Genomic DNA, 11711 nt, shown 5'->3' with positions numbered 1-11711 from the left:
GACTTGAAAGTGCAGGAAGATGGTGGACATAGACCAATGGTGATTGGCTTTATAAAATACTACGTGTGAGAATAATCTTATGATACACAATGTGAACTAAGGAATGTGTGAAACATAATACATATGAATGAAACACAGTATATATGAATTTTGCATGCAGATCAATATAAAATTAAAAAAAGAAACAGAATTCATAAAGACAGCTATCCTAGGTATTATTGAACCTAAATGAATTGGTACTGGTCATTTTTAATCAGACACGTGTATGGTCAACTATGTTAAGAATGACATATTGAGGCCGTTGCCGTTGCTGTCCGGCCAGGTGACCAGGTGCCTGTCGCCCGCTGTGTGAGTGCGGATTGCCGTGTCCTTCGCCGCGAAGATGGAGGGGCCTTTGTCCGTGTTCAGGGACCGCAGCACCGGGGAGGCAATCCGCTCCCAGGACGTTATGGCTGCAGCTTCTATTGCCAACATTGTCAAAAGTTCTCTTGGTCCGGTTGGCTTGGATAAAATGTTAGTGGATGATATTGGCGACGTAACCATCACCAATGATGGTGCAACCATCCTCAAGTTACTGGAGGTGGAACACCCTGCAGCAAAGGTTCTTTGCGAACTGGCTGATCTTCAAGACAAAGAAGTCGGCGATGGAACTACTTCAGTGGTTATTATTGCTGCAGAACTTCTGAAAAATGCAGATGAACTGGTCAAACAGAAAATTCATCCCACATCTGTTATTAGTGGCTATCGACTTGCTTGCAAGGAAGCGGTTCGTTATATCAGTGAAAACTGGTGGCCTAGTGGCAAGAAGCTGCAACTACAATCCCAGAGGTGCATGGTTCGAATCCACCAGATGCTCTGCCGGGGAAGGAGGGGCAATCTCCTCCTGTACCAGTCAGATCTGATTTGACGGTACACGCACACAAATTATTAACACAGATGAACTTGGGAGAGAGTGCCTGATTAATTCTGCTAAGACATTGATGTCTTCCAAAATCATTGGAATAAATGGTGATTTCTTTGCTAATATGGTTGTGGATGCTGTCCTTGCTGTTAAATATGTAGATGGGAAAGGCCAGCCTCACTATCCAGTCAATTCTGTTAACGTTCTGAAGGCCCACCGCAGAAGTCAGATGGAAAGTCTGCTGATCAATGGCTACGCACTCAACTGTGTGGTAGGATCCCAGGGCATGCCCAAGAGAATAGTTAATGCAAAAATAGCTTGCCTTGACTTCAGCCTGCAGAAAACAAAAATGAAGCTTGGTGTACAAGTGGTTATTACAGACCCAGAAAAACTGGACCAAATCAGACAGAATCTGATATTACCAAGGAGAGAATTCAGAAGATCCTGGCAACCGGGGCCAATGTGATTCTAACCACTGGTGGCATTGATGACATGTGTCTGAAGTACTTTGTGGAGGCTGGAGCAATGGCAGCTAAAAGAGTCTTAAAGAGAGACCTTAAGCGCATTGCAAAAGCTTCTGGAGCAACTATTCTGTCAACCCTGGCCAACCTGGAAGGTGAAGAGACTTTCGAGGCTTCACTGATGGGACAAGCTGAAGAGGTAGTACAAGAGAGAATCTGTGATGATGAACTGATTTTAATCAAAAACACGAAAGCCCGTACATCTGCCTCCATCATCCTACGTGGGGGCCAATGATTTCATGTGTGATGAGATGGAGCGCTCTTTGCATGATGCTCTCTGTGTGGTGAAGAGAGTGTTGGAGTCCAAGTCTGTGGTTCCAGGTGGGGGTGCTGTGGAGGCCGCCCTCTCCATCTACCTGGAAAACTACGCCACGAGCATGGGGTCTCGGGAACAGCTCGCTATCGCAGAGTTTGCAAGATCTCTCCTTGTTATTCCAAACACACTCGCAGTTGATGCTGCCCAAGACTCCACAGACCTGGTTGCAAAATTAAGAGCTTTTCACAATGAAGCTCAGGTTAACCCGGAACGAAAAAATCTAAAATGGATTGGTCTGGATTTGATCAATGGCAAACCTCGTGACAACAAGCAAGCAGGGGTGTTTGAACCAACCATCGTCAAAGTCAAGAGTTTGAAATTTGCCACAGAAGCTGTCATTACCATCCTTCAGATTGATGATCTTAGCAAATTACACCCAGAAAGTAAAGATGAAAAACTCGGAGGTCATGAAGATGCTGTTCACTCAGGAGCCCTTGATAACTGATGTCCTTTTATTTATAACAATGTGAGATGCACATTAAAGTTATCACAAAGCCTGCTGTGAAAAAAAAAAAAAGAATGACATATTGATAAGGAATAGTTTCATATTCATTGTAAAAGAAAAAAATCTATCCTGAAGTAAAATTCTGTCAGAGATAGAAAATATCTGTTAAAAATAAAACCAAGTAAGACCTATTAATATGACAATTATTGAAATTCATGTCCCAACCAATAATGCCAAAGATGAAGGAATTGAGGATTTTTATCAACTTTCAGGCTGGAATTGATTACTCATACTCTCAGGATTATAATAATAACTGGTGATTGGAATACAAAAGTTGGAAACAACAAAGAATTAGTAGTTTGAAAATATAACCCTAGAGAAATAAAATAAGACCAGATTATTATTATTTTTTTCAGATTATTATTTTTTAAAAAATAATACCTTTTCCAACAACAACAAAAATGGTGCTGAATATGTGGACCTGGTCAGAGAGGATGCACAAGAATCAAATAGACTGCATTTATGGAAAGGAATGATGGAGAAGCTAACTATAGTTGGCCAAGGGTTGATTGCAATGATATCCCACAGACTCTTATGAATGCAGCTTGAATTTCTGTTAGTTCCTTGTCAATAAACCACTCCAACCATTTGTGAATAATCTTTGGCAAGATTTCACTAGCATGTGATATTAATGATACATCTGATCATAGGATGAACCTATTTTTTTGTCTTAGCAGTCCATGATATATTCAACACTCTTCTCCAGCACCACAGCTCAAAGGCATCAATTTTTCCTTTATCATCTCTAGTCAGTGTCCAGCTCTCTAATGCATAGTAAGAAATTACAAAGACTATGGCTTGGATCAGGTGCACCCGAATCACCAGACTGACATTGTTGCTCTTCAGTTAGGTGCCATTAAGCAGACTACAACTAATAGTGACCTAGGAAAGCCAGATCTTAACCTTACCCTATTCTATGCCTTCCTCTTCATCTCTGATATGCTCAAGAATCTTGCTGAATGTCTTTCTCTCTTCCTCTTACGTTTCACCTTTCCACTAAAATGTCTTTTTCCAAGAACTGGTCCCTCCTTAGAATATACTCAAAGTATGTGAGACATCATTTCAACATCCCTGCCTCTTAAGAGCACCCTGTTTGCACTTTCTCCAAGTTAAGCTTCTTTGTTCTTTTGGCAAGCCATAGGATATTTAACACTCTTCTTATCCAATGCTACAGTTCAAAGGCATTGATTTTTCTATCATCTTTACTCACTGTTTAGTGTTAAGATGCATGGGAAGTGATTGGAAAAACTCATGATGTTATATAATTACAAATATGTATTTTGTAGGGACACAATTCAATATATGACTGAAGACTATATAACAGAACTGGAAACTACAAACATATGGATTACTTCCTCATGTAACTTGTGCTTTCAGCTTTTGCTCAATATTGATATAATGTATACCACTACCATTTAATAACAGACTTTTGCTGTAGAGTCTAACTTTATTGCTCTATGGATAAGACAGCAATCAGATAGGAAGCTCAGGATGCATCATGAATTGGTGGCCCAACAGTTAAGTGTTCAGTCTCTACTAAATATAAATGCTGTGTATTAAAAGAAGATGGCAGGGTTTTGTTCCCAGTTCTCAACGGGTTGTGCAATAGCCAAAACTTATTGTAGATCCTATTCTTGTTCTAGTTCCACTCTTAACTAGTCTGTTTTCAAATCACTTAATAAATATGGGGTATAGCTCTGGTCTGTGCATTGCTGTACAGAGGCAACTTGTGGTTGCTGTGATGATAAACACTGTAATACTCATGTGTCAAATGTGATAATGGTTACTCATGGTGGACCGTGGTTAGTGGAGCTTCTCAATTAAAACAAGCTTGAAAGCAGGAGTGGCACCCACTTCCGAAGTGGCTTGCCTCTGGAAACTCTATGAACAGTGCTCAGGCCTTTGGTTCATAGGGTTGCTATGAGTCGTCTACAACTAGACGGCACCTAACAGCACCTAATAGTGACAACATAGAGAGAGCTACATTGACCTAGTGGACGGAAAGGTATGCTACCAAGCCCAAGATGGTGATTTTAATCTGCTGCCCTCAGGCCTGGTTTGTTTTTTGTCAAACATTCTTCTAAGTGGTATAGCACTGGTCTGTGCATTGCTGTACAGAGGTAACTCGTTGTTGCTGTAATATTAAACACTGTGACACTGATGTGCCAGATGTGATAATGGTTACCCATGGTGGACAGTGTTTGGTGGAGTTTCTTGATTTAAACAAGTTTGGAAGCAGGAGTGGCATCCACTTCCACAATGTTTTGTCTCTGGAAACTCATGAACAGTACTCAGGTCTTTCATTCATAGGCCTTACCTAGTAACAGCAACAACAACTAATAAATATGATGGAGTAGCACACCTAAGTGAGATATATGTTGCCTCTAAAATCCAGAGGCCCACCAGGCATTGTATTTCCTTTTTTAATTTTCAGGAATTGGAGCTAGATGCAACAACATATCCTTCATGTAGAACAAAAACTACAGTATTCCCAAAGCACTGGACACAGACATTTCATTGAAGTGGAATTTGCCTAAATATTTATTAGGCTAATTTCCTACATTCTAGCATGCAAGTGCATTACCAAATATAGAGTCACTGGTACCTTCTTTTTATAAGATATGATCTGTACAGTAATAACAATTAATGGGACCTGTGTGACATCTTGTAGAAGGAAATGTTGATCATAATTCCTGCAACCTAAATTTTGACCTAGAATTTGCATACTTTGACATAGGACAGTGAAGATGTATTGTTGGCTTTTCTTGCAGAAGAAAGACTCCTTCTGATCATTTGAAACCAGATTGGAGAAAAAGCATTGACTAGATTAACGACTACTTACCAGTTATTAGGGAGCTCTGATCACTTAGGGTATGGAGTTGTGCTGCCAACCTAACGGTACACAGTTTGGATTCACTAGTTGCTCTGAGGGAGAAAGATGGGCAATCCTCTGGTGCAATTAATTGCCTCTGAAAGCCCACTGGAGGGTCAGTTCTGACTCCATGGTACACAACAACAACAACAAATTACCAGAATATGTACAAATTTGCTTAAGTAATAAAATCACATGTGAAATGACAGATGCAATGGAGTTATCATCTGGTTAATTTTACAATAATCCACTGTCATTCACCAAGATTCATCTGAGTTCTTTTGAGTTTTTTCTCCACAGGTTAAATAGATAAATTGAAAAAGGACATCATGTGAATAACCATCCCCTGTAACCTTTAAGTCCTTATGATTGCAGTAATCTCTGATATCACACGAGGAATGTGGTAATGCTTTTGAATCATTCTTTTTTTTTTAACCATTTTGAGCAATTCTACTGACTTCCATGCAGCTTTTCCTTCCTATATACTAACCCTTACACCACATATCAAGGCTTCACTATGGAGGTTATGCTAGTTGTTGAGGATATTTATTTAAATTATCACTATATAAGTTTGGGGGCTTTTTGAACCAGCTGTGAAATGAGCCTAAGCTAAGACTCAATAAGTTGAACTCTTAAGAAAAACCACTGAATGAAGAAGAATCTGTGCTTAAGAGGTGTCACATCAATGAAGTTAAACTTACCATCCTATGTGATATACAGGCTCTGAATATATGCTGAAGGGCCAGCTATAAATAGGTTCTTGTTTTGTGACAATGAATGAGAAGAAAAAGTGAATGGTGAGTGTGTATCCTAGATCATTCAGTAATGTTACACAAGGCTTCTCCCTTAGGCAATGACCCAGATACTGTCTCAAACCAGAATTGTCCAGCTACCCTTGGGTTAAGCTCATGAGATAGAAGTGGAAAAGGAGTGGTTTTACTAAAGTTGGTAGCCTAGAAGGTAAAGATGTGATAATTTCTTCCGATGAGAGTAAGATGGTTGGTTCTGTTGATATGAATTATTAAATGTAATTTTTTATTGTTGTTGTTGTTGTTGCATGCCTTCAAGTTGGAACCTAATTATAGCTGACCCGCCAGTGGGTTTTCAGAGGCAGCAAATCTCACTGGAGGAGATTACCCATCCTTCTCCCATAGAGCAGCTAGTAGATTCAAATTACCTGCTTTCAGGATTGCAATGCAACTTCTTATGTCTAGGCCACCAGCAATATCCACAGCTCTTTCTATCTGCCATTATATCTATTCAAAGTTTCAGCATCCCATTTCTTCCCAAAAAATACCCTACTTCTGAAACTATTCAAGGTTAGGAATTCAATTGGTATTTTAAATTAGCCAAATTTATGATAAGACTTATGTGCTTGGTTTTCAGCAATATAAGCTCTGTAGGTATGAGAAAGAAAGTTTTCTTTCAAGGCACAAGTAGAAATTTTGAGGTTTTTTTTAACTGGCAACGGAATTGGTCTCTGACATCTTGAGGATATGTTTTTCTTTCATCACTTTATTTAGTGAAAGTAGGACCAATCATTTAAGTGTCCCTACACTTTTTATTCAAACAAAATTGTAGAAAACTCTGTAGAAAAATTATAGAGATGTGCAATCATTCAGAGTCTTGCTTCTCATCTATACATAATCTATTAGTGGTGGTAGTAATTTTGCCAGTTTAAACCATGGATTGTCAGTTCCCTCATTACTAATGCAGACGGAATTATCAGTACCTTTAAGACTGGTGAAACTTGAGATCACGTTTGGTGCCAAATACCGTAGACTGTTGTTAGTTGTTATATAACTTTGAATTGGAACCAAACCATAGCTGACCATCCAGTAGGTTTTCAGAAGCAGTAAATCACCCAAAAGAAGATTAGCTCCCTTTAGAACTTTTTGTTGCATTGGTAAAATTTTCTTTCAGGGTCTCTCTAAAATTCTAAAGAACAAAGCTATCAATTTAAAGACTCAAGTGTGGCTCACTCAAAACACGGTATTTTCAATTGCTATGCATGTGAAATTTGAATAATGGATAAAGAAGACAGAAGAACAATTGATGCCTTTACATTGTGATATTGATGAAGAACATTGAATATATCACGGACTGCCAAAAGAACAAACAAATCTATCCTAGAGGAAGTACAGTCCAGGTGCTCCTTAGACACATAGATGAAGAACTTTTGTCTCACATGTTTTGGGTGTCAGTCCTTAGAAAAAGTCATCATACTTGGAAAAGTAGAATTTCAGCAAAAGAGAGGAAAAAGTGCTCCATTGAACACACTGAGATGATTTTGAGCTTCTCCACTGTCTCTTTCTACATATGTCTTCAATCTCATTACTGTATAGTCAATCAGGTGAAGTTCATATGTATAATGACAATTTATCTTTTTTTTAAAAAGTGTTTGCAATGCATAATTAGATAAAATTGTGATCACTGGCCTTATTTCTCTCTCTGAAGCCACATTTTCCAACTATTGATCTTTCTTCTTTGTTTCTAACTTATATTCTAGTCACTATTTGTTATTAATTCATCTTGATAGTATATTTGATAAATTTTAAACTGCAGAAGTTGATAGAAATCCTCAATTACTTCATCTTTGCCTTCAGTGGTTGATATATATGTTTGAATAATTATCATATTACAGATCTTCAATGTATATGAGTGGATATTATTCATTCACTGGCAGCTTTCTACTTAAGGGTAGACTGTGAAATGCTCTTTTTTTATTAAGAGTGCCAACCATTCCTCTTCTTTTTTTGTCATTTTACAAATGTTAAATCATATTTAACTTTTTTCTTTTTTTTCTATAATTATATTTTATTAATTTTCATAAACATTTACAGAGATTTTGGGCTTCCACTCATTCATTGTTGCACTATTCTCTCTACCCTCCTCCCAGTTTGTTCTTGTCCAAATGCCACAGTGCTTGTCAAAGCCAGTTCTGATTAATCTTCTTTGTCAGTGTATCCTTTGCCATTCCCTATCACTCCTCCCTGAGAGAGACTTCACCCTGAGTCATAAGGAAAAGGGGATGGCGTATTCTCTTAGCTACTTCCTGCTGAGAAGGGACGCTGTGGGTTTCAGGGTGAAGATCTTCTCTCACTACTCTAAAGGGCCCCTTTGGCAGTAGGAAACACATAGACTATTATGGAGATTGATTTTGGAATTCAGATGCACTCTTATTGATTGTGCTTGGCTGTACATGTACATATCCTTCAAGATGTATCATGGGGGTGTTGCAACCTAGAAGACACAAATTTGACTAACAAGTTATAAGTACATGAGTCCAAAAATTATGGAAAAGTAAAAGAAAAGATTCTTTCATTGTTTTACAAACCCTCCCCCAGGTCCCCTCCACCATGTAGCCCTCGCTCTAGTCTCCTGTGATGACAGAAATACCCAGTTACATCTCTCTTTTAAACGGTTCTCTCCCTCCTCTGTTTCAGTGCAGTATACATTATTGAACCCATCTTTCTCAGTCTCTCCCCAACCCCAAGGACAGTCCCATTCTACAACAGTGGCATCATGTAATATTTGTCCTTTTGTGACTGGGATATTTCACTCAGCATAATGTTCTCCAGAGTCAACCATTTTGAATAATATTGCATGAGTTCCTTGTTTTTTAATGCAGCATAGTATTCCATTGTGCGAATATACCACAGCTTCTCTATCCATTCGTTTGTTGATGGGCACTTAGGTTGTTTCCAACTCCTTGCTATTGTGAACAAAGCTGCAATAAACATGGGTGTGCATATATCTGCTTGGATGTCAGCTATGGTCTCTTCAGGGTATATTCCCAGTAGTGGAATTGCTGGGTCAAATGGTATCTCTATTTGCAACTTTTTGAGAAAGCGCCATACTGCTTTCCACAGGGGTTGCACCATTTTACACTCCCACCAACAGTGAATCAGGGTTCCAGTTTCTCCACAACCTCGCCAGCATTTGTTGCTTGATGTTCTGTTAAATTTTGCTATTTTGACTGGGGTGAAATGATATCTCATAGTTGTTTTAATTTGCATCTCTCTTAGGGCTAGGGATTTTGAGCATTTCTTCATGTGTTTGTTAGCCATCTGAATGTCGTCTTCGGTGAAGTGCCTGTTCATATCCTGTGCCCATTTTTCTATTGGATTATTTACCTTTATCTTGTTGTGGTGCTCAAGTATTTCATATATTCTGGATATAAGTCCCTTATCTGATATGTTATTACCGAATACTTTTTCCCAGTCAGTGGCTTCCCTTTTTACCCTACTGGAGAAGTTTTTGGATGTGCATAGGGATTTGAGTCTTAGAAGGTCCCATTCATCTATGTTATCTTCTCCTGGTTGTAGCTTTTCCAGGATACTGGGAAGACTGTTTATGTTGTGGATTAGGACTTCTAGTGTAAATCATATTTAACTTAAAATGACTAGTACCAGTCCATTTTAGCTCCTTAATGCCTAGGATGTTGATCTTTATACATTCCATTTTGTTTTGACAACTTCCAATTTTCCTATATTTATTATTTTTTTCATTCTGTTTCATAGTTATTAATGAATCTTTTCTGCAGTTTCTTTTCATTTTGAGTCTTACTACATTAGCAAATGGAAGTTTGGGAAAGTTTTTCTGGGAAAAACTTTTTGGGAAAGTTGTAAGGATTTTTACATCCAATCCAGGCTGTTTAAATCCAGTAGATGTTCCATGGGAGGAAGATGGCCAATCTCCTGCCATGCAACGTAGATCCTCTGAAAATCCATCGGAGAGGTCGTCTATGAAAACTACTCTGAGAAACCTTTTCCCCAGTTGCACAGTTCCCTCTAACCTGAAGGGCTTATCATCTGGCTCTGTATCAGATAATTTCCCACTGTTATTTATATATGGATTTTGAGCATCAAGTACTTCCAAAGTGCATGGCCAGTCCAACTTCTAAGTCTGTTGTTCTCTGAAAGTTCTACTGACACTTGTTCATGGATGACCTTCCCGGTAATTAAAATACTAGTGGAATAGCTTCCTACATCACAGCAATATAAAAGCCGTAGTGGTTCAACTGGCAGACAATACCCTTAGGTAACTGCTACACGAATGAAAATTAAAAATATGGAAAATTTGATGGGTGGGGAGAATAATCATAGGGTCACACAATTTGGAGGGAGAGGTGAGTTAAGGAAGTGGGAAATATCTGGTTGTGAAAAACAATGTTTTTGGATTTTGTAAGCAAACTGTATAAAAGAAAAAGGATATATATATAATATATATATTTAAAAAATATTTTAATTTGTAAAAAATAATGGTCAAATTGACACAGAACCCTAACCTTAACCCTTTTCCTATATTTGCTATTGTTATCTTTTAATTTGTAAGTTGTAGCTTTACATGTACTTCTCCCATCCTGTATTAATTTTACATGCTGACATCACTCATGTATTTTGAATTATTAATAAATTGAGTCTTCACCTACAACAAAATAGATTTCTTTCAAAAATTCTTCAGTACCATGCATGTCAATCTAATTCAGCTTGTCTGTCTTTATGCAGGAATAAAATTGCTTTCAAGATTCAGGAGAGGCAGTAAGTGCAGCCAGGAATTGCCATCTAGAGATAGTAGGGGATATTCTTTGCTCATAAAAATCTGACATATTAAGTTCCACTATTTACTAACCTCTTATTAAATAATTATTCTAGATCTCAGAAAAAGAAATGTCATATAATAATTACTTGTTGTTGTTCTTATGTGCTGTCAAATCGCCTGTGACTCATAGCTATCCTATGTAAAACATTCATAAAGCCTACTCTATTCTGTGCCAATCTCACTGTCTCCTACACACCTACCCCCATTATCCTAGTCACTCAATCAATCCATCTCATCAAGGGTCTTCCTCTCCTACACTGTCCCTCCACCCTCCCAAGTATGATGCCCCTCTTCAAGGACTGTTTCCTCTTTGCAACATTTCCAAAGTAGGTCAGACAAAGCTTCAGAATCCTTGCCTCCAAGGGGCAGCCTGGTTTCACCCTCTCTTGGGTGAATGCATTTGTTCTCTTAGCAGTATAACACTATTCTCCAGCACTACAGCTCAAAGACATCAATTCTCCTTCTATCATCTCTAGACATTGCCCAGGTCTCTCATGCATAGAAAGTGACTGTAAAAGCCATGATCTAAGTGACCTGGAGAAGTGGAAGAATATCCTTTGCTCATGGATAGGAAGACTCAATATTGTGAAAATGGCAATACTAACAAAGGCAATTTACACGTTTAATGCAATCCCAATACAAATATCAATCCCATTCTACAACGAGATGGAAAAGGCAATCTCCAATTTCATTTGGAATGGAAAGTTGTTGTTGTTGTTATGTGCCATCGAGTCCCTTGCGATTCATAGCGACCCTATGTACAACAGCCCTAAACCCTGCTCTATCCTGTGCAAATTGCACCACCTCTGACACAGCCATCCCAATTACCCAAGTCACTGAATCAATCCACCTCATAGAGGATCTTCCCGTCCTGCGTTGTTCCTCCACCCTCCCAAACATGATGTCCCTCTCCAAGGACCTCTCCCTCCTTACAACATGTCCAAAGTATGTCAGATGAAGCCCCGGAATCCTTGCCTCCAAGGAGCAGCCTG

General features: G+C 38.6%; 1 pseudogene; it reads left to right on the top strand.

The window, feature by feature from the left end:
• The first annotated feature begins 382 nt into the window (after window positions 1–382).
• On the top strand, window positions 383–2183 carry LOC102853382 (annotated as a pseudogene).
• Window positions 2184–11711: the final 9528 nt, after the last annotated feature.

The sequence above is a fragment of the Elephantulus edwardii genome, unplaced genomic scaffold (assembly GCF_000299155.1).
Source record: "Elephantulus edwardii isolate Elephantulus edwardi_28Jun2011 unplaced genomic scaffold, EleEdw1.0 scaffold00172, whole genome shotgun sequence".
NCBI classification, from domain to species: Eukaryota; Metazoa; Chordata; class Mammalia; order Macroscelidea; family Macroscelididae; genus Elephantulus; species Elephantulus edwardii.
Note: the sequence above shows the minus strand (reverse complement) of the source record. Positions and strands in the feature narration are given on the sequence as shown.